General features: G+C 45.9%; 1 protein-coding gene across 1 annotated transcript in view; it reads left to right on the forward strand.

Annotated features, from left to right (window-relative positions):
- LOC147097290 (fibrillin-1-like) overlaps nucleotides 1–22,695 on the forward strand; it is a 465,058-nt gene that overhangs the window by 38,403 nt on the left and 403,960 nt on the right. The gene's annotated exons all lie outside the window — the stretch shown is intronic.

Genomic DNA, 22,695 nt, shown 5'->3' on the forward strand with positions numbered 1-22,695 from the left:
CCCTTTAGCCTTAAGAAATATATCCAACTCCCTCTTGAATATATTTAATGAATTGGCCTCTACTGCCTTCTGTGGTAGAGAATTCTACGGGTTCACCACTCTCTGGGTGAAGAAATTCCTCCTCATTTCTGTCCTAAATGGCTTACCCTTTATCCTTAGACTGTGACCCCTGGTTCTGGACTCCCCGACCATCAGGAGCATCCTTCCTGCATCTAGTCTGTCCAGTCCTGTCAGAATTTTATAAGTTTCAATGAGATCCCCTCTCATTCTTCTAAACTCCAACGAGTATAAGCCCAATCGACCCAATCTCTCCTCATACGTCATTCCTGCCATCCCAGGTATCAGCCTGGTGAATCTTCGTTGAACTCCCTCCATGGCAAGAACATCCTTCCTCAGATAAGGTGACCAGAACTACGCACAATACTCAAGATGTGGTCTCACCAAGGCCCTGTACAACTGCAGTAAGACATCCTTGTTCCTGTACTCAAACCCTCTCGCTACGAAGGCCAACATACCATTTGCCTTCTTAACCGCCTGCTGCACCTGCATGCTTACCTTCAGCGACTGGTGCACAAGGACACCCAGGTCTCGTTGCACTTCCCCGTCTCCCAATCTATTGCCGTTCAGATAATAACCTGCCTTCCTGTTTTTGACACCAAAGTGGATAACCTTGCATTTATCCACATTCTATTGCATCTGCCATGCTTCTGCCCAATCACCCAACCTGTCCAAATCATCCTGGAGTTTCTTGGCATCCTCCTCACAGCACACACGCCCACCCAGCTTTGTGTTGTCTGCAAACTTGGAGATATTACATCTAGTTCCCTTGTCTAGATCATTAATATATATTGTGAATAGCTGGGGCCCAAAGACCGATCCCTGCGGTACCCCACTAGTCACTGCCTGCCACTCGGAAAAAGACCTGTTTATTCCAACTCTTTGCTTTCTGTCTGCCAACCAGTTCTCTATCCAAGTCACTACCTTGCCCCCAATCCCATGTGCCTTAACTTTACATGCTAATCTCATATGTGGGACCTTATCGAAAGCCTTTTGAAAGCCCAAATACACCACATCCACTGGTTATCCCTTATCTATTTTACCAGTTACATCCTCAAAAAATTCCAGTAGATTAGTCGAGCACAATTTACCTTTTGTAAATCCATGTTGACTTTGTCCGACCCTGTCACTGTTTTCCAAGCGCTCTGCTATTACATCTTTTATAATGGACTCTAGCATTTTCCCCACTACCGATTGGTCAAAGGGCTGGAAATATTGATTAAGTTGAGTTAGCTGAGGAAGGTTGTACAATAGGGAGTTTAATTGAACTGTTTGGAATCTTCACAGAAATATAGCATTGGTTAGCTCCTGCAGCTAGAAGAAATTACAAAAAAGAAAAGAACTGATTTTCTATTATCATTTGAGGAATTAAATAGTGGAATTCTGTGGTAAATCTATGTATATTTGATGTTGCAATTATATATTTTCTTGTTTATTTTAATAAATTTGCTTATTATTTATACCTAATACGAGGTCTGTCCCACAAGGATTGTTGAGAGCCTTTCCCACCTCCTCCATTTCACTACCGAGCTTCCTGACCCCCGGAAAACTGTGCAGCAACAGTTAATTTCAAAGCGGGTTCCCAATTGCATTGTCTCATTTCTCTATGCTTGGATACTCTGATGACCCGATCAGTGCTGTTGGGGTGGGTTTAAACTAGCTTGGCAAGGGGATGGGAACCTAAGAGTGGATTCATAAGGGAGAGAAGCAAAGCTGGAAATGGAAGGCAGAAAATTAGTAAGCAGAGGAAACAAAGGCTAGAAAATAGACAACAAGGGAGTTGGCAGTACTAAATGGTATGTACTTCAACGCAAGGAGTCTAGGGAATAAAGCAGATGAGCTGAGGGCACAGATAAACACGTAGGAATATGATATAGTTATTACTGAGCCATGGTTGAACGAAGGACAGGAATGGCATCTCAACATTCCTGGTTACAGGGTTTTCAGATGAGATAGAGAGGGGGATAAAAAAGGAAGGGTTGGTCACAATATTGATTAAAGAATCAATTACAGCTGTGAGGAGGGAGGATATTTTAGAAGGATCATCAAATGAGGTCATATGGGTTGAACTGATAAACAAAAAGGGGCAATCACACTGCTGGGAGTGTACAATAGACCTCCAACTGTCAGAGGGAGATAGAAGAGCAAATATGTAGCCAAATTTCTGAGACGTGCAAAAATAGGGCAGTAATAGTAGGGGACTTCAACTTCCCTAATATTAACTGGGATAAAATTAGTGTGAAAGGCATACAGGGAGCAGAATTCTTAAACTGCATTCAGGAGAACTTTTTCAGCCAATACTTAGCAAGCCCAACAAGAGAGAACATAACATAAGAAATAAGAGATGGAGTAGGCCATACAGCCCCTCGAGCCTGCTCCACCATTCAATAAGATCATGGCTGATCATCGACCTCAACTCCACTTTCCCGCCCGATCTCCATATCCCTTGATTCCCCTAGAGTCCAAAAATCTATCTATCTCTCAACCTTGAATATACTCAAAGACGCAGCATTCTCAGCCCTCTTGGGCAGAGAATTCCAAAGATTCACAACCCTCTGAGTGAAGAAATTCCTCTTCATCTGAGTCTTAAATGGCCTACCCCTTATCCTGAGACTATGCCCCCTAGTTCTAGACACACCAGCCAGGGGAAACAACCTCTTGGCATCTACTCTGTCAATCCCCTTCAGGATCTTGTATGTTTCAATGAGATCACCTCTCATTCTTCTAAACTCCAGAGAGTATAGGCCCATTCTACACAATCTCTCATCATAGGACAGCCCTCTCATCCCAGGAATCAATCTAGTGAACCTTCATTGCACCGCCTCCAAGACAAGTATATCCTTCCTTAGATAAGGAGACCAAAACTGTGCACAGTACTCCAGGTGTGGTCTCACCAAGGCCCTGTACAATTGTAGCAAGACTTCCTTGCTCTTATACTCCAACCCCCTTGCAATAAAGGCCAACATGCCATTTGCCTTCCTTATTGCTTGCTGTACCTGCATGCTAGCTTTCTGTGTTTCTTGCATGAGGACACCCAAATCTCTCTGAACACCAACATTTGAAAGTTTCTCACCATTTAAAAAATATTCTGTTTTTCTATTCTTCCTACTAAAGTGAATAACCTCACATTTCCCTACATTATACTCCATCTGCCACCTTACTGCCCACTCACATAGTCTATTTATATCCCTTTGCAGACTCTTTGTGTTCTCCTCACAGCTTACTGTCCCACCTAGCTTTGTATCATCAGAAAACTTGGATATATTACATTCGGTCCCTTCATCTAGGTCATTAATATAGATTGTAAATAGCTGAGGCCCCAACACTGATCCTTGCGGCACCCCACTAGTTACAGCCTGCCAACCTGAAAAAGATCTGTTTATCCCTACTCTCTGTTTTCTGTCCGTTAACCAATCCTCCATCCAGGCTACTATATTACCCCCAACTCCGAGCCCTAATCTTGTGTAGTTACCTTTTATGTGGCACCTTATCGAATGCCTTTTGGAAATCCAAATATACTACATCCAGTGGTTCCCCTTTATCTACCCTGCTAGTTACATCCTCAAAAAACTCTTAATAAATTTGTCAAACACGATTTCCCCTTTCATAAAATCATGTTGACTCTGCCTAATCATGTTATGATTTTCTGACTGACTTGATACCACTTCCTTAACGATGGATTCCAGCAATTTCCCGACTACTGATGTCAGGCTTAACTGGTCTGTCGTTCCCTGTTTTTTCCCTCCCTCCTTTCTTGAATAGCGGTGTTACATTTGCGACCTTCCAATCCGCTGGGACCATTCTAGAATCTAGGGAATTTTGGAAGATCAAAACCAATGCATCCACTATCTCTTCAGCTACCTCTTATAGAACCCTAGGAAGTAGGCCATCAGGTCCAGGGGATGTCGGCTTTTCGTCCCATTAGTTTCTCTAGTACTTTTTCTCTACTTATATTAATTAGACCTTTGGTTTCCCACTGTTTTTGGTATACTTTTTGTCTTCTACTGTGAAGACAGATACAAAATATTTATTTTAACGTTTCTGTCATTTCCTTATTCCCTATAATAATTTCTCCTGTCTCAGCCTCTAAGGGACCAATGTTTACTTTTGCTACTCTTTTTTCCTTTTTACATACTTGTAGAAACTCTTACAATCTGCTTTTATATTTCTTGCTAGTTTTCTCTTCTATTTTTTCCCCCTTTTTATCAATTTTTTGGTCAACCTTTGCTGGTTTCTGAAACTCTCCCAATCCTCAGGCTTACTATTCTTTGCAACATTTATAATCTAATGCTATCCTTAACTTCTTTAGTTAGCCATGGTTGGATCACTTTCCCTGTGGTGTTTTTGTTTCTCAATGGAATGTATTTTTGCTGAGAATTATGAAATATTTCTTTAAATGCTAGCCACTGCTTATCTACCGCCATACCTTTTAATCTATTTTTCCAATCTATCTTAGCCAACTCGCCCCTCATACCTATGTAATTGGCTTTGTTTAAGTTTAAGACTCTAGTTTCGGACTTAGGCAAGTTACTCTTAAAATTTAAGGTGAAATTCTATCATATTATGATCACTCTGCCCCAGAGATCCTTTACTATGAGATTGCTAATTAACCCTGTCTCATTACGCAATACAAGATCTAAAATAGCGTGTCCCTGATTGGTTCCATGATATATTGTTCTAGGAAACTGTCCTGAATGCATTCCATGAACTCGTCCTCCAGACTACCTTTGCCAATTTGATTTGTCCAGTCTATATAAAGATTAAAGTCCCCCAAGATTATTGCATTACCTTTGTTGCAAGCTCCTACTACTTTTTGATTAGCTATACCATTGGACAGAATATTACTGTTAGGGGGCCTATATACTACTTCTACCAGTGTTTTCTGCCCCTTGTTATTCCTTATCTCCACCCACACTGACTCTATTTCCTGAGGGTCAGTTCTGGACCTAGTTTTAGGGAATGAAGCTGGGCAGGTGGAAAGGGTATCAGTGGGAGAGCATATTGGTGGTAGTGATCATAATTCACTTAAATTTAGGATAGTTATGGAAAAGGACGAGGATAGATCAGGAATAAAAGTTCTCAATTGGGGAAAAGCTAATTTTACTAAGCTGAGAGGTGATTTAGCCAAAGTGGACTGGAGACTGAAACTTGAAGGTAAATCAGTGTCAGGGCAGTGGGAGGCATTCAAGGAGGAATTAGTGAGGGTTCAGAGCAAGTATGTTCCCTTAAATAAAAAGGGTGGGACTAACAAATCTAGAGCTCCCTGGATGTCGAGGGGCATACAGGGAAGGATAAAGAAAAAAAGGGAAGCTCATGACAGATACCGAGGACTCAATACTGCAGAAAGCCGAGAGGAGTATAGAAAGTGCAGGGGTGAAATTAAAAAGGAAATTAGGAAAGCAAAGAGGGCATGAAAAAATATTGGCAAGTAAAATCAAGGAAAACCCAAAGATGTTTTATAAATACATTAAGAGCAAGAGGATAACGAAAGTAAGAGTAAGGCCTATTAGGGACCATAAAGGTAACCTGTGTGTGGAAGCGGAAGACATGGGTATGGTTCTTAATGAATACTTTGCCTCTGTTTTCACAAAAGAGAAGAACGATGCAGAAATTGCAATCGGGGAGGAGGAGTGTGAAATATTAGATGAAAGCATAGTGAACGAGGAAGTATTCAGGGGTTTAGCCTCTGAAAGTGGATAAATCCCCAGGCCTGGATGAAATGTATCCCAGACTGTTACGAGAAGTAAGAGAGGAAATATCCGAGGGTCTGACCATCATTTTCCAATCCTCTCTGGCTACAGGTGTGTGCTGGAGGACTGCTAATGTGGTACCGTTGTTTAAAAAGGGAGAAAGGGATAGACCGAGTAATTGCAGGCCAGTCAGCCTAACCTCAGTGGTGGGAAAATTATTGGAAAAAATTCTGAGGGACAGGATAAATCTTCATTTAGTAAGACACGGATTAATCAGGGACAGTCAGCATGGATTTATTAAGGGAAGGTCGTGGCTGACTAACTTGATTGAATTTTTTGAGGTAACAAGGAGGGTCGATGAGGGTAGTGCATTTGATGTAGTCTATATCGATTTTAGCAAGGCTTTTGATAAGGTCCTGCATGGCAGACTGGTCACGAAAGTAAAAGCCCATGGGATCCAAGGCAAAGTGGCAAGTTAGGTCCAAAATTAGTTCAGAGGCGGGAAACAAAGGGTAATGGTCGAAGGGTGCTTTTGTGATTGGAAGACTGTTTCCAGTGGGGTTCCGCAGGGCTCAGTATTGGATCATTTGCTTTTTGTGGTATATATCAATGATTTGGACTTGAATGCAGGAAGTATGTTAAGTTTTCCGATGATACCAAAATTGGCTGTGTGGTTGATAATGAAGAAGAAAGCTGCAGACTGCAGGAAGATGTCAATGGACTGGTCAGGTGGGCAGAACAGTGGCAAGTGGAATTCAATCTGGAGAAGTGTGAGATAATGCATTTGGGGAGGGCTGACAAGGCAAGGGAATACACTATAAATGGTAGGACACTGAGGTGCAGAGGATCAGAGGGACCTTGGAGTGCAGGTCCACAGATCCCTGAAGGTAGCAGGACAGGTAGATAAGGTGGTTAAGAAGGCATACGGGATACTTGCCTTTATTAGCCTAGGCATAGACTATAAGAGCAGGGAGGTTATGCTTGAACTGTATAAAACACTAGTTAGGCTGCAGCTAGAATACTGCGTGCAGTTCTGGTCACCACATTACAGGAAGGATGTGATTGCACTGGATGGGGGGCAGAGAAGATTTACGAGGATGTTGCCTGAGCTGGGGAATTTTAGCTACGAGGAAAGATTGGATAGGCTTGGGGTTGTTTTCTTTGGAACAGAGGAGGCTGAGGGGAGACCTAATTGAGGTGTATAAAATTATGAGGGGCCTAGATAGAGTGGATAGGAAGGACCTATTTCCCTTAGCAGAAGGGTCAATAACCAGGGGGAAAAGATTTAAAGTAATTGGTCGGAGGTCTAGAGGGGATTTGAGGAGAAATCTTTTCACCCAGAGGGTGGTGGGGGTTTGAAACTCACTGCCTGAAAGGGTGGTAGAGGCAGAGACCCTCGTCACATTTAAAAAGTACTTGGATATGCACTTGAAGTGCCGTAACCTACAAGGCCACGGACCAAGCGCTGGAAAGTGAGATTAGAGTGGATAGCTCTTTGTCGGCCGGCACGAACAAGATGGGCCGAATGGCCTCCATTTGTGCTGTAAATTTCTATGCAGTAAAAATGGTGGCGAGTTGGGGTTGGGTTACGCGCACTTCATCTTTTAACAACCTCGACCCTCTCCTGCCATTGTAAGGCAAGTTTATAGCAAGGCCTGTGTGTGCAATATACAAAATTAAGTAAATTTATCTCTGGAAATTAAGATTGTTTGTCTCCATTTATTGCAAAAATAATACAATGTTTCACAATCTGCATAGTCACACATATGACGATAGAAGAGACTGAGCTCACTAAAATGAGGCTCAAGATGTTCTTAGTCTGCTCATAAAAATATACCTAAAATGGTGAATAAGAAGTGTTTTATTTAGAATTCAGGTTAAGATAATATCTAAAGATGCATTTTGTGGTGTGGTGCTGAACCATGCAAAATTAGAGTTAGGCCATTTAGGAGTGAAATCAGGAATCACTTTTGTACACCGTGTAGTGGAAATCTGAAATTCTTTCCCTCCCCCCTCCAAATTGTTGTGAATGCTGGGTCAATTGAAATTTTCAAGATTGAGATCAATACATTTTTGTTAGGTAAGAGATTTCACTCCTAAATGCATCTTTGGATATTATCTTAACCTGAATTCTAAATAAAGCACTTCTGTTAGGTAAGAGTATTTAGGGATATGGAGCAAAGGCTGGTAAATCAGCCATGATCTAATAGAAAAGGTAAACAGACTCGAGGGGCTGAATTGCCTACTCCTGTTCCTGAACCAGGAACTTCCAAGGTTTGATCTCTGGTCTGCTGAATTGGCCAGTCCCAACTGGACTGTTGCTGAGGGCCCTACAATTGACCTCCTATGTTCTCAGACTGGGGAGGGGAAATCAGCTGGTGGTTGCACTCCAGCTTGCTATCCAGTGATTTCCCCTGCTAGAAAAGTGTGCTATGTACATCAGGATTGGATTCAACTGTGACCTCCACAGTTAAATAATCTGTTAACACTATACTTGTACGGAGTACTATACAGTTCTCTATGCCTGTGAAACCATTGCCTAGTATCAGTCAGAGAGGTGGGTAAGGAAAATAGACATGTACAGATTTAGTCTTATTTTCAGCAACTAATAATGTATATTCTATTATCAGTTTTTTGTTCATGTGATTACATCATTTTGTTTTAACATAACAACTTGATCATCCTAAATAAAATTGTAGTATTTTCCCATCTGTTCATCCTATATATCAGTGGCCTAATTATCTCTAATGTATTGAATGGTTTCCTGTGCCATTTGATGCCGTAATATTTAAAAAAAAAAAAAAACTTCCTTTCTCCAAAAAAAAGTTGTTGTTACAGAACTTTAGAAGTTAGTGTTGGCTCGGTACCCTGTACAACATCTTGGGATGCAGACATGACTGTTTGCCTATTTGCAAATTTATTAGCTAGGCTTTTCCACCTATATTATACCTGCTGTCAACTATTTCACATCAAAATTATACGCAAACACTAGTAGTTGTGGAGGTGTTGCTGAACAAAATAAAATGACAATTTGAAATTTCATCTTGTAAAGATTAATTCTTAAAAAATAGCCAATTTAATGTCGCATAACATGGGATATGCCTTGTCTAATTGCATGTGTTTCAGATAAAAAATTATTTCAGTGTTTTTCTTGCCGGTCTCCCTTTTTTAATTCAGTGCAGTTGCTTCTCACCAACAATAGTAAGGTATTATATGTGAGCTAATTCTTAGAATTTTTTTCCCTCTAATTGTATGCAGCTGCAGACATTGTAGCTTGGCATGAATTAATGTAAGAGTTATTATTAATATGTTCCAGGTCTCTCAAATGTCAATGGTAGCACTTGGTAAATGGATGTATTACAATGCACATATCTGAAAGTTGTTAATGCAGTGCTGTGCATACTATTTTTTTACAGAATTAATAAAAACACATCCTTCAGCTGTCATCTTATAACAGCAAGAGCTGTTGGAATGGCCAAACAAAGGCTGCATGAGAGTTTTTTTTAATCGTCTTTCAAGGGGCCAGAAAAAATGGTTTAAAATCTTCAGTATAACTGGGGAGTTGCTTAGCACAGATGTCTACTGATCATATTTACAGTGCATTTTGTTCTGAGGAATTCAAGGAATTTCTAGTACTTTTAATGAGAATTAGTTGAACTGTTTTTTCATTCATAGGAAAAAGGTTAAGAAAAAAGCTGAATACCTTTCAAGCACATACTAGATGCAGATGAGGGAAGGTCACTCAACCCATTTTAGCGCATCCATTCAGAATAAAAAAAATTTGCTTCCTCCACGAACCATCCAACTGTATCATACAATCCTTTTTGCCTCCCGTCTCTTACCTGGAAATCTAATCTAAGTGTTGATGGCTCTTTGCATGAAGAAATACTTCTTGACTTGTGTCCTGAATTATCGGTTCACTAGTTACCTGCAATGCCAAGAATCTTGTTGTGGAAGATATTTGTTAATGCCAGCACTTGAAAATACTGAGAAGAGGAGGAAATGAAGTTACTGCCAGTGACAAAAGCAAAATCCAAACCTCAGAATTTGTAAAATTTTGGATTTTATTGACCTGAATTAATGTTGCATTAACATATTCAAAAATTAACAATTGTATATATTTTGAATAATTTTGTCACTGTTTTTAAAAAAAGAACAATGCAACACCATTTTGTATTTGCTACTTTTAGGCAGACATGAGTAAAACAGTACACTTCTCCAAGACTCAAATTTTTGCTTGAAAGTGTGCCTGTAGACTAAGAATCCCTTCCCAGCATCCTGACACACAGACATCATACAACATAGTTATATAAATTTGTTTCTTCATTTGAGTTGTGTACCATTGACAGTTATTCATTTTGGCCTTTTGCTGCCATCTGGCTCACTTCCATGTGCCTTCTGACTGAACCAAGGCAGTGGTTTGAAAGCACAGAAACCTTGACCTGATTTGTTCGACAGAAGGCTTGAGTGTGCGGTGTTAATGTAGCCTTAAAGTAATAATTTGGAATATGTTTACATAGACCATAATAATAACTTGGTTTTTTGTATGTAAGGACCGCTCAAATCATTTTACAAGTTGGTGAATAGCAAGTAGACACTGAGTATGGATGGGGATGAGAGGAAAGGGAAAAGCGTCAGGAGATGTGTATTCAAAGAGAAGGGTCTTAAGGAGCCTTTGAAGGCAGGGGGAGAGATGACAAGGCGGTGATGGAGATGCAGGGAGTTCCAGAGGACGGGCAAAGTGCTGATGGCGGAATGGAGGATGTGAGGAAAATGTAGAGGCATTAGCACTGGGGCTGGAGAAAGCCCATCTAAGTTTTTATTTGAAGCATTATGATTCGGATGTTAAGGTACATATTGCCGTAGACAGAAATTAGCGTTCGCCTACCAGACCTCCTCCAAAATAAAATGTCGGTGGAAGTTTAATTTCCAGTTGCTGGCTGCATTCCCCCCCCCTTACTGTGGTTCTTTGTATTTTAAAGCAACAGTAATATTTAAGAAGTGAGGCAGACATTTGTATGTAGTCTTTTTAAGCATGTGATGGTTTATAGATACAGCATTTCATAGTAATGAATAGTGCGCCACTGAAACTGAAAATAAATAAACTTAAGTGCTTCTATTTGCCAAGGTGCTGTATCAAAACACTACTGCATAAATATAAATGCCCATATATACTCACTGAGGAATGTGTGGAAAAAAAACTTTACTGAATGTATCCAACTTTAAAGCAAAAACAGTGGAGTTAGAGCTTACACAAATTCCGTCTCTTTCATTTTGAATTACTATTTTTTGATGCAGTAAACGCACCTGAGCATATGTTTGTATAAAAGAAAGAAATAGCTTGCATTTAGATAGCCCTTTTCACGATCTCTGGACGTACCACAGCCAATTACATTTTTTTTTGATGTGTAGTCTCCAGTGTAATATAGGAAACGCAATAGACAATGTTCCGCACAGCAAGGTCCCACAAACAGCAATGAGATAAATGACCAGATAACTCTTTTAGTAACACAAAAGCAAAATACTGCAGATGCTGTAAATCTGAAATAAAAACTGAAAATGCTGGAAATACTCAGCAGGTCAGGCAGCATCTGTAGAGAGAGAAACAGTTAACGTTTCAGGTCGATGACCTGATGAAGGGTCATCGACCTGAAACATTAACTCTGTTTCCCTCCACAGATGCTGCCTAACCTACTGAGTATTTCCAACTATTTTAGTAATGTTGGTTGAGAGATAAATAATTGTCCTGGAGACTGAGAACTTTTCTGCTCTTTCAATAGCGCCATGGAATATTTTCCGCTTAACTGAGAGGGCAGGCAGGGCCTCAGTTTAATGTTTAATCCAAAAGATTAAAGAGGTGAGGTGAGAGTGACTGCCCTTGACGACATCAAGGCAGCATTTGACTGAGTGTGGCATCAAGGAGCCCTAGTAAAATTGAAGTCAATGGGAATTGGGGAGAAAACCCTCCACTGGCTGGAGTCATACCTAGCACTAGGCCAATCGTCTCTGCCCCAAGACATTGCTGTAGGAGTTCCTCAGGGCAGTGTCCTAGGCCCAACCGTCTTCAGTTGCTTCATCAATGACCTTCCCTCCATCATAAGGTCAGAAGTGGGGAGGTTTGCTGATGATTGCACAGTGTTCAGTTCCATTCGCAACTCCTCAGATAATGAAGCAATCCATGCCCACATGCAGCACGACCTGGGCGGCATTCAGGCTTGGGCTGATGGGTGGCAAGTAACATTCGTGCCACATAAATTGCCAAGCCCAGATGAAATGTATCCCAGGCTGTTGAGAAGCAAGGGAGGAAATAGCAGAGGCTCTGACCATCATTTTTCAATCCTCTCTGGCTACAGGTGTGCTAACGTACAGTTGTTCAAAAGGGGAGAAAGGGATAGACCGAGTAATTACAGGCCAGTCAGCCTAACCTTGATGGTGGGTAAATTGTTGGGAAAAAATTCTTAGAGACAGTATTAATTGTCATTTAGTTAGGCATGGATTAATCAAGGACAGTCAGCATGGAATTGTTAAGGGAAGGTTTTGTCTGACTAACTTGATTGAATTTTTTGAGGAGGTAACAAGGAGAGTTGATGAGGGTAGTGCATTTGATGTCGACATGGATTTTAGCTAGGCTTTTGACAAGGTCCCACATGGCAGACCGGTCAGAAAAGTAAAAGCCTATGGGATCCAAGGGAAAGGGGCAAGTTGGATCCAAAATTGGCTCAGTGGCAGAAAGCAAAGGATAATGGTCGACGGATATTTTTGTGACTGGAAAGCTGTTTCCAATGGGGTTCCGCAGGGCTCAGTACTAGGTCCCTTGCTTTTTGTGGTATATATGAATGATTTAGACTTTAATGTCGGGGGCAAGATTAAGAAGTTTGCTGATTGGCCATGTGGTTTGATAATGAGGAAGAAAGCTGTGGACTGCAGAAAGATACCAATGGACTGGTCAGGTGGGCAGAAAAGTGGCAAATGGAATTCAATCCAGAGGTAATGCACTTGGGGAGGGCTAACAAGGCAAGGGAATACACAATAAATGGTAGGATACGGAGAAGTGTAGAGGAACAAAGAGATCTTGGAGTGCATGTCCACAGATCCCTGAAGGTAACAGGGCAGGTAGATAAGGTGGTTAAGAAGGCATACGGGATACCTTCCTTTATTAGCCGAGTCATAGAATATAAGTGTAGGGAGGTTATGCTTGAACTGTACCAAACACTAGTTAGGCCACAGCTAAAGTACTGTGTACAGTTTTGGTCACCACATTATAGGAAAGATGTGATTGCACTAGAGAGGGTACAGAGGAGATTTACAAGGATGTTGCCAGGACTGGAACTATGAAGAAAGATTGGATAGGCTGGGCTTGTTTTCTTTGGAACAGAGGAGGCTGAGGGGAGTCTTGATTGAGGTGTATAAAATTGCAGGGCCTAGAAAGAGTGGATGGGAAGGACCTATTTCACCTAGCAGAGAGGTCAATAACCAGGGGGCATAGATTTAAAGTAATTGGTAGAAGGTTTAGAGGGGAGTGGAGAACTTTTTTCACCCAGAGGGTGGTCGGAATCTGGAACTCACTGCCTGAAAGGGTGGTAGAGGCAGAAATCCTCATCACATTTTAAAAAGTACTTAGATAAGCACTTGAAGTGCCGAAACATACAAGGCTGTGGACCAAGAGCTGGAAAATAGGATTAGACTGGATAGCTCTTTTTAAGCTGGCACTGATGCAATGGGTCGAATGGCCTCCTTTTGGTGCCATAAATTTCTGTGATTCACACAAATGCCAGGCAATGACCATCTCCAACAAGAGAGTCTCTAACCACCTCCCCATGCCATTCAACTAACGGGGAGGAGGAGACGGCTCCATGAATATCCCCATCCTCAGTAATGGCGGAGCCCAGCACGTGAGTGCAAAAGGCATAAGCATTTACAACCATCTTCAGCCAGCAGTGCTGAGTGGATGATTCAAATTGGCATTCTCCTGAGGTCCCCACCATCATAGGAGCCAGTCTTCAGCCAATTCGATTCACTCCACGTGATATCAAGAAACGGCTGAGTGCACTAGATACAGCAAAGGCTATGGGCCTTGACAACATCCCGGCTGTCGTGCTGAAGACTTGTGCTCCAGAACTAGCCACACCTCTAGCCAAGCTGTTCCAATACAGCTGCAACACTGGCATCTACCCAACAATGTGGAAAACTGCCTAGGTATGTCCTGTCCACCAAAAGCAGGACAAATCCATTCTAGCTGATTACCACATCATCAGTTTACTCTCAATCATAGCAAAGTGATGGAGGGTGTCGTCACCAGTGCTATCAAGTGGCACTTACTCACCAATAACCTGCTCACCGATGCTCAGTTTGGGCTGCATCAGGACCACTCGGCTCCAGACCTCATTACAGCCTTGGTCCAAACATGGACAAAAAAGCTGAATGCCAGAAGTGAGGTGAGAGTGACTGCCCTTGACATCAAGGCAGCATTTGACTGAGTGTGGTATCAAGGAGCCCTAGTAAAGTTGAAGTCAATGGGAATTAGGGGGAAAATGCCCCACTGGCTGGAGGCATACCTAGCACAAAAGAAGATGGTTGTGGTTGTTGGAGGCCAATCATCTCCGCTCCAGGACATCACTGCAGGAGTTCCTCAGGGCAGTGCCCCAGGCCCAGCTATCTTCAGTTGCTTCATCAACGACCTTCCTGCCATCATAAGGTCAGATGTGGGGATTTTCGCTGATGATTGCACAGTATTCAGTTCCATTCGCAACTCCTCGGATAATGAAGCAGTCCTTGCCTGCATGCAGCAAGACCTGGACGACATTCAAGCTTGGGCCGTTAAGTGGCAAGCAACATTTGCGCCACACAAGTGCCAGGCAATGACCATCTCCAACAAGAGAGAGTCTAACCACCGCCCCATGACATTCAACGGCATTACCATCGCCGAATCCCCCTACACCGACATCCTGGGGGTCACTGTTGACCAGAAACTTAACTGGACCAGCCACATAAATACTGTGACTACAAGAGCAGGTCAGAGGCTGGGTATTCTGCGGTGAGTGTCTCACCTCCTGACTCCCCAAAACCTTTCCAACTCCTACAAGGCACAAGTCAGGAGTGTGATGGAATATTCACTTGCCTGGATAAGTGCAGCTCCAACAACACTCAAGATGCTCGACACCATCCAGGACAAAGCAGCCCGCTTGATTGGCACCCCATCCATCACCTTAAACATTCATTCCCTCCACCACCGGCGCACTGTGGCTGCAGTGTGTACCATCTACAAGATGCACTGCAGCAACTTGCCCAAGGCTTCTTCGGCAGCACCTCCCAAACCCGTGACCTCTACCACCTAGAAGGACAAGGGCAGCAGGCGCATGGGAACACCATCACCCTCCAAGTCACACACCATCTTGATTTGGAAATATATCGCTGTTCCTTTATCATCGTCGGGTGAAAATCCTGGAACTCTACTCCTTAACAGCACTATGGGAGTACCTTCACCACAAGGACTGCAATAGTTCAAGGTGGCTCACCACTACCTTCTTGTGGGCAATTAGGAAAGGGCAATAAATACTGGCCTTGCCAACGATGCCCACATCCCAGGAATGAATGAAAAAAATAGCACCTCTGACAAGGCAGCACTTCCTCAGTACTGCACTGGAGTTGGTCTGAATTATGTGCTCAAGTCCTGGAATAGGACTTGAATCCATGATCTTCTGACTCGAAAGGCAAGAGTACTTCCAGTGCTTAGAATGGACTCTGAATAGAGTAGTGGAGGCAAAACCCCTGGTCGTATTAGTGATAGCCCTACTGCCTCATTCAGAGCACCCCAGGCTCACAGGCTAATTAGTACAATATGACTCGCACTTCTAAGACACCAAGCAATACTCAAAGACTGAGGACCCAGTGTATATTGAATGAACATCAGCTGAGAGAGTTTTCTGCTTGGGTACAGCCTCTGCCCTCCACACAGAAATATAAAATAATTTTGTTGGGAAGAAATTTCTGATATGTATAGAGTGAGACAATTTATTAATTTACTTTGACTTTCCATATTCCTAATATCCATAATGCATGCATCAAGAGATCAACAGCTGGTAGATTACTAACCATAGCAGTTTGAATCTGTAACTTCACTCCACCCTTTAAGGTACTAGGCTGTTCCAAGTCATTTTATTGCAAATGAAACAGAAGATTTTTCTTAAATGCATTTGATTCTGATCTTATGAAACTTATGGGACCATAATTTGTGGTCAGCGGCAAAGCAAAGGCATTTGCCGCAGGCCTCGAAGTAAGTTTCCCACAAAGACCTCGCGAGCTTTGTGGCGAGAAGTTCGGCTTTTCCGAAGTTCATTTGAGATCAGTGTAAGTTAATGGAGAATTCCAAGTACAAGCTGCTGTGACGTCAACAAGCTGTCTAAGCAGCCAATCACAATGCAGTATTCTGTCAGACTGGGAACCAGAAAGTGAATAAGCTCTTTTTATTCTAACTTTTTAAAAATGTTATTGAGAGCAAAACAAAGATTGAGGTGCTCACATGGGGAAAAGTTAAACAAATATGAATAAACTTTTAAAAATATATAATTTTTTCAAGTTTCTTAATTGTAATTTTTATTCAAATTGATAAATTCAACATTCCACAAAATTATGCAGGGCCATCACGTTTGTTTAGACGTCAATACGCTATTAAAACCCCAGTTACACCTAATACACAAGGCCTAACTTTTAATGGAGTATTTAACCGTGATATTACTGTGGAAAAGCCTAAGTTTGCATCAGTTCCACTGATTTCACTGATTGCTGGCTTTGTCGGGGTGGGTGGAGAGTGGTGGGGGCACAGTTGGAGCAGTGAATGTCTGGCCGCAACTTCAGAATTTCCATGTTAGGATGCGCATGCTCTAAACCCTGAAATTGCAGTCAGTTTCAAAGGGGTAATAACAGCAAACAGTGCATAGTCATGCTGAGCTGCGGAATATAGTTATCTTCAGAAAATAGAAATAATTTATGAAATCCGAACATGATGTGTAGCTTTTGTTTAAGTAATTCACTGCTGATTTTGAACTAATTCTGTTCAGCCATATGTTTCTGCTGTAGACAGCAGTCTCTTTGGTAAAGTGGTAGAACTGACAGATTAATGTTCATTTTCATTGGAGTATATTATTTAACATTGCTGAAAGTAAAATGTTTGGTTTAAATGTATAATATGCAGCCAAATAATGTTTCCATGTATTTAATTTGATTAAATTCATCATTAATTATGATTGATTAACTCCTTTTTGATACAACCCTTTTTCAAATGTTAGGCTAGGGGTGGTTAAACTTCTCCATGCTCCTTTTTTCCCTTGACAGCTGTTAACTTTCTATAAAGCCCAAGTCAATCCAAGACTGCCCTCATACCTGGAGAGACTCTCCTAGCACCTCCCTCACACTTCTGGACAGGATTCAAGAAAAACCTCGTCACCACTAGTTGATCCTTCTCCTGTCTCTAGCCTCCAACTTTTCATCATTGCAACCTTTCTTCTTCTCTATATTATTGCTACTGCAATTTTTCTTTGAACTTTCATTTTTGTCCTCTGAATTTTCCTTTCTACCTTACAAGGTCACGAATCCCACTTTGCATACTTATTCTCATACTCAAATTGTCACTGTATGAAATCAATACTCGTTACACTCCCACTCCATTCATTCTTTCCCAGAACCTGAAAACTGTGGAATCAACCCTTTCTGCTTCCATCATCTATCTAGGGAGCCTGTTCATCTCAATAGCTGCAGTACCCTTTTTGTACTGTGACAACTAGAATGGTACACAATGGGGCAGAAATTCCTCCCCAAACGCGTGAGTACGGAAGGGGTACTCACGCGTCTGGCCGGAGGAAATGCCGGTTTTCAGCATGCACAGCGCATGCGCTGAAAACCGGCATTTCCTCTCCTCTCACCCAAGAGTTGAAGAGGCTAGCACGTGCGCTGTAGGGGGCAGCGCGTGCGTCTTGGATTTCCTCTGTTTTGGGGGATTTGCGCATGTCTAAAGGCCTCCGGTCTTTACGCTTGTAAAAAGCACACGTTGTGGCGACACGCCACCACTGGACACAATCCGCTCACGGCGTTACGGACAGTTTAAGCAGACACCCCCAACCGGGGGCCCTTTCTTCCAGCAACTTGTTTCCCACAGGGACAGGCTGCCGGGAGCACTTCCTGTCTGGGGAGTATTTAAGTCAGGCGCGGGCTCTTCCAGTTCCTGTTTTGCCATGAGGCTGAGATAAAAAGCTGTTCTGTTTTACTAGCTCTGGTCTCGACTCCCACGTTTGCCGCGGTATCTCAACACTGGTGACCCCGACGCTCAGGACGAATCCTAAGCTAGCATGGCGGATACAAACGCAGTCACGGTTAAATTACCAGACTTTTGGGAAAACTTGGCCAAAGCCTGGTTCGTTCAAGCCGAGTCCAGATTCCGGCTGAAAGGCATCACAGGCGACACCACGAAGTACGACTACCTCGTCTCCTCGCTCACGTACGCTACCGTCCCCAAAGTTTGGGCAGCGCTGCAGGACCCACCACAGACTGGCAAGTACGAACATCTGAAGGCTGCGCTCCTTAAAAAATTTCAAACGTCCTCTTACCAGCGCCACTGCCAACTCCTTGACCTCCCCGGTCTCGGTGACGCTTCACCATCAGACCTGCTTTCCCACATGCTGTCCCTCGCGGACGACAAGCCCCACGGCGCCCTCTTTCGCACGCTTTTCATTCGGCAGCTTCCCGCCAGCATCCGCCCGCTCATTGTGGAGTCCGGCTCCACGGACCTGAATGACATAGCAGAAAAGGCCGACCGGCTGCTCTCTGCACAGTCCGCGCGCGACGTCACACCCGACCTCGCGGCAACGACCACGCGGTCTCCCCGGCCCACCAGGCCCGCCCGCCCTACCACTCCGGGCCACTGTTACTACCACGCCCGTTTTGGCACTAAGGCCCAATGCTGCACGCCACCGTGTACCTTCAATTCCCCCCCCGCACCGGCCCCCGCGATGGCCGTGGGGCAAAAGGGGCCTCTACTGTACGTCACTGACGACAGAACCAACCGCCGATTTCTGTGCGACACGGGCCCAGCACAGCATCACCCCCGCCTCCGCCCTCGAAATCCAACGCGGCACACGAGGTATCACGCTGGCCGCCGCCAATGGCTCGGACATCCGCACATATGGCACACGCATGGTCACGCTCGACCTCGCGGGCCGCCGCTACCGCTGGGAGTTCCGCACCGCCGAGGTCCTCTGCCCACTCATCGGCGCCAACTTCCTACGCGCCCACTGCCTCCTTGTCGACATTCCGAGTCACCGCCTCGTCGACGCCAACACTATGGCCACCATCCCCGGCGCCTTTACCCCGGACCGTTCGGCCGGCCTGACGACCTACTGCCTCGCCAGGGCCGTGGACGACTACTCGGCACTGCTAGCCGAGTTTCCCGCCCTCACCAACCCGACCTTTTCGGCCAAAGCCGCCAAACACGGGGTGGAGCACTATATCCCCACCACCGGCCCTCCAGTTTCTGCCCACGCCTGCAGGCTCAATCCGGCCAAGCTGGAAATCGCGCAGGCCGAGTTCACCACCATGGAACAACTCGGCATCATCCGCCGCTCCAGCAGCCCCTGGGCCTCGCCCCTCCACATCGCCCCTAAGCCCGGCGGAGGCTGGCGCCCTTGTGGGGACTACCGCCGCCTTAACGACGCCACCACCCCCGACCGATACCCGGTGCCTCACATCCAGGACTTCTCGGCCCGACTGGCCGGACGAACCGTCTTTTCCAAAGTCGACCTGGTGCGCGGTTACCACCAAGTCCCCGTACACCCCGCAGACATCCCCAAAACGGCCGTCATCACCCCATTCGGCCTGTTTGAGTTCCTGAGGATGCCCTTCGGCCTCAAGAATGCAGCCCAGGCTTTCCAGCGCCTGATGGACTCAGTCCTCCGGGACCTGAACTTCCTATTCGTCTATCTAGACGACATTCTCGTGGCCAGCTCCTCCAAACAGGAACACCTTCGCATCTTGTTCGGGCGCCTAGCCCAACACGGGCTCATCCTCAGCCCGGCGAAGTGCCAATTCGGCCTAACCGAGATCGATTTTCTCGGTCACCACATCACCCCTGCTGGGGCCGTCCCCCTGCCCAACAAGGTGCAGGCCGTCCAGCAGTTCCCCCGCCCCACAACCATCAAGGGCCTCCAGGAGTTCCTCGGGATGGTGAACTTCTACAACAGGTTCATCCCCAGAGCTGCAGCCCTCATGAAGCCCCTATACGACTCCCTCCGAGGTAAATCCGGCAAGATGGCCGTAGCCTGGACCACTGACACGTCAGCCGCCTTCGATGCCACCAAAAACGCGCTCGCCGACGCCACTCTGCTCGCGCACCCGAGGGCCGACGCCCGGGTCGCGCTCACCACCGACGCCTCCGACCACGCGGTCGGGGCCGTGTTCGAGCAGTGGGTTAATGGCGCGTGGCAGCCACTTGCCTTCTACAGCCGCCAACTGCGCCCCCCGGAGGTCAAATACTCCACTTTCGACCGCGAGCTTCTCGTGCTCCACCTGTCAGTCCGCCATTTCAGGTTCCTCCTGGAAGGCCGCCCCTTCACCGCGTACGTGGACCACAAGCCACTCACATACGCGATGGCCAAGCACACCGAACCCTGGTCCGCTCGGCAGCAACGCCAGCTCGCGGCCGTGTCCGAGTTTACCACGGACATCCAGCACGTCTCCGGTAGAGACAACGTTGTCGCCGACTGCCTTTCCCGTCCCGCCATCTGCGTGAATCACCTCGCGGTCGACTACGCGCAACTAGCAGCGGCCCAGCTCACGGACCCAGACCTCCTCTCGGCGGCTACCAGCCTGCCAGGGCTACGCCTAGCCAAGGTCGCGCACGGGCCCGAAGCCACGGCAGTTACTTGCGACATCACACTCAGCCAACCCAGGCCGGTCGTCCCTGAAACCTGGCGCCGCCGCGTCTTCGACGCGCTCCACGGGCTCTCCCACCCGGGTTCCCGCGCGTCCGTCAAACTCCTCTCCCAGCGTTTCGTCTGGCGCGGCCTCAGCAGAGATGTTCGGACTTGGGCTGCCTCGCCTGCCAACGGGCTAAGGTACAACGGCATACAAAAGCACCCCTGGGAGACTTCGAGGTACCCAGCCGCCGCTTCGACCACGTACACGTCGACATCGTCGGGCCCCTGCCGCCATCGCAAGGCCAGACTTATCTCCTCACAATGGTCGACCGCTACACACGCTGGCCTGAGGCAGTGCCGCTGACCTCCACCACCACAGCCGACATCGCCAGGGCGTTCGTTAACACCTGGGTAGCGAGGTTCGGCGTACCGGCCGACATAACCTCCGACAGAAGCGCCCAGTTCACCTCCGAACTCTGGACGGCCACAGCACGCAACCTCGGTGTGATGCTCCACCGAACCACGGCGTACCACCCGCAGGCCAACGGGCTTTGTGAACGCTTCCACCGGTCACTCAAGGCCTCACTCCGCGCCAGCCTGCAGGACAGTACCTGGACTGACCGCCTACCGTGGGTACTACTAGGCCTACGCACCGCGGTCAAAGAAGACCTCCAGTCCTCGGCAGCGGAGTTAGTCTACGGACAACCGCTGCGCGTCCCAGGCGAATTCCTTCCGGAGGCTACCACGCCTTGGTCGGCCGACCAGCAGCGGCTCAACTTTTTCTCTTCCGCTCAGCAGTTCGCCCCACTTCCGGTCAACCGACACGGCGAACTTGCACCTCACGTTCCGCCAAATTTACAGCAGGCGCGCTTTGTCTTCGTGCGACACGACGCGGACCCCTGCGACCCCCGTACGACGGACCGTACGAAGTACTACAAACCGGGGACAAGGTCTTCAAGCTGCGACTCGGCGACAGGGTCGAGACAGTCTCCATCGACCGGCTCAAACCAGCACACACACAACCAGGGGAACAGGTCCCCGTGGCCCTGCCTCCAACTAGAGGCCGTCCCGCCAGCAAGCCAGCACAGCCGGCGGCGAACCGCGAGGCCCCGCCAACTAGACCGGCGATCACGCAGAGCCGCTGCGGCAGAACCATCAGACCACCGTCACGACTCGTCCACTCCTCCTCAGCGGATTCTGGGGGGAGCTCTGTGGCGACACGCCACCACTGGACACAATCCGCTCATGGCGTTACGGACAGTTTAAGCAGACACCCCCAACCGGGGGCCCTTTCCTCCAGCAACTTGTTTCCCACAGGGACAGGCTGCCGGGAGCACTTCCTGTCTGGGGAGTATTTAAGTCAGGCGCGGGCTCTTCCAGTTCCTGTTTTGCCATGAGGCTGAGATAAAAAGCTGTTCTGTTTTACTAGCTCTGGTCTCGACTCCCACGTTTGCCGCGGTATCTCAACAACGTAAGTATTTATTTTTACAGATAAGTGGTGTTTTAGTGCAATTTAGAATTTTTTTTCCCCACAGGTTTATTATTTTAAAGAATCTACAATAAGGTAAGTTTAGTTTTAGACCCTTTTTATTAAAAATTTATTTTTTTCAAAAAAAAAAATTTTGTTTAAATTATTTTTTTAAACTTATTTATACTTAATTTAATGATTGGGATGTTTTTTAAAATTTTATTTAAAGTTTAAGTAGTGTTTTGGGGTGCAGTACTTCTCATGAGTTTGACAGTTCTTACACTCAAACTTATGAATGAAGTTTCCCCTCCCCTGATTGGCTGAACAGTGCTCACCTGATCCCAGCCGGCACATCGCACTAACTACGCCGCTGGGTCAGGTTAGCACAGCGCGCCGACAGCTGAACCTGGCCTGTGAAAGGAAATCCACTGCGGGCCAGGTTTCAGATGTCGGCGCGCAGGGTGAGCGCACATCGGGGGCTTGCACGCGCGGCAAGCCCCCGACACCAAGTTCTGGGCCATTATTCGAAGTGCTGTCGTACCGATGATATGAAGTGGCAGGATTACCTCACTATTCT

The sequence above is a fragment of the Somniosus microcephalus genome, chromosome 32 (genome assembly GCF_052327205.1).
Source record: "Somniosus microcephalus isolate GS21.2 chromosome 32, FLI_Smic_1.0, whole genome shotgun sequence".
NCBI classification, from domain to species: Eukaryota; Metazoa; Chordata; class Chondrichthyes; order Squaliformes; family Somniosidae; genus Somniosus; species Somniosus microcephalus.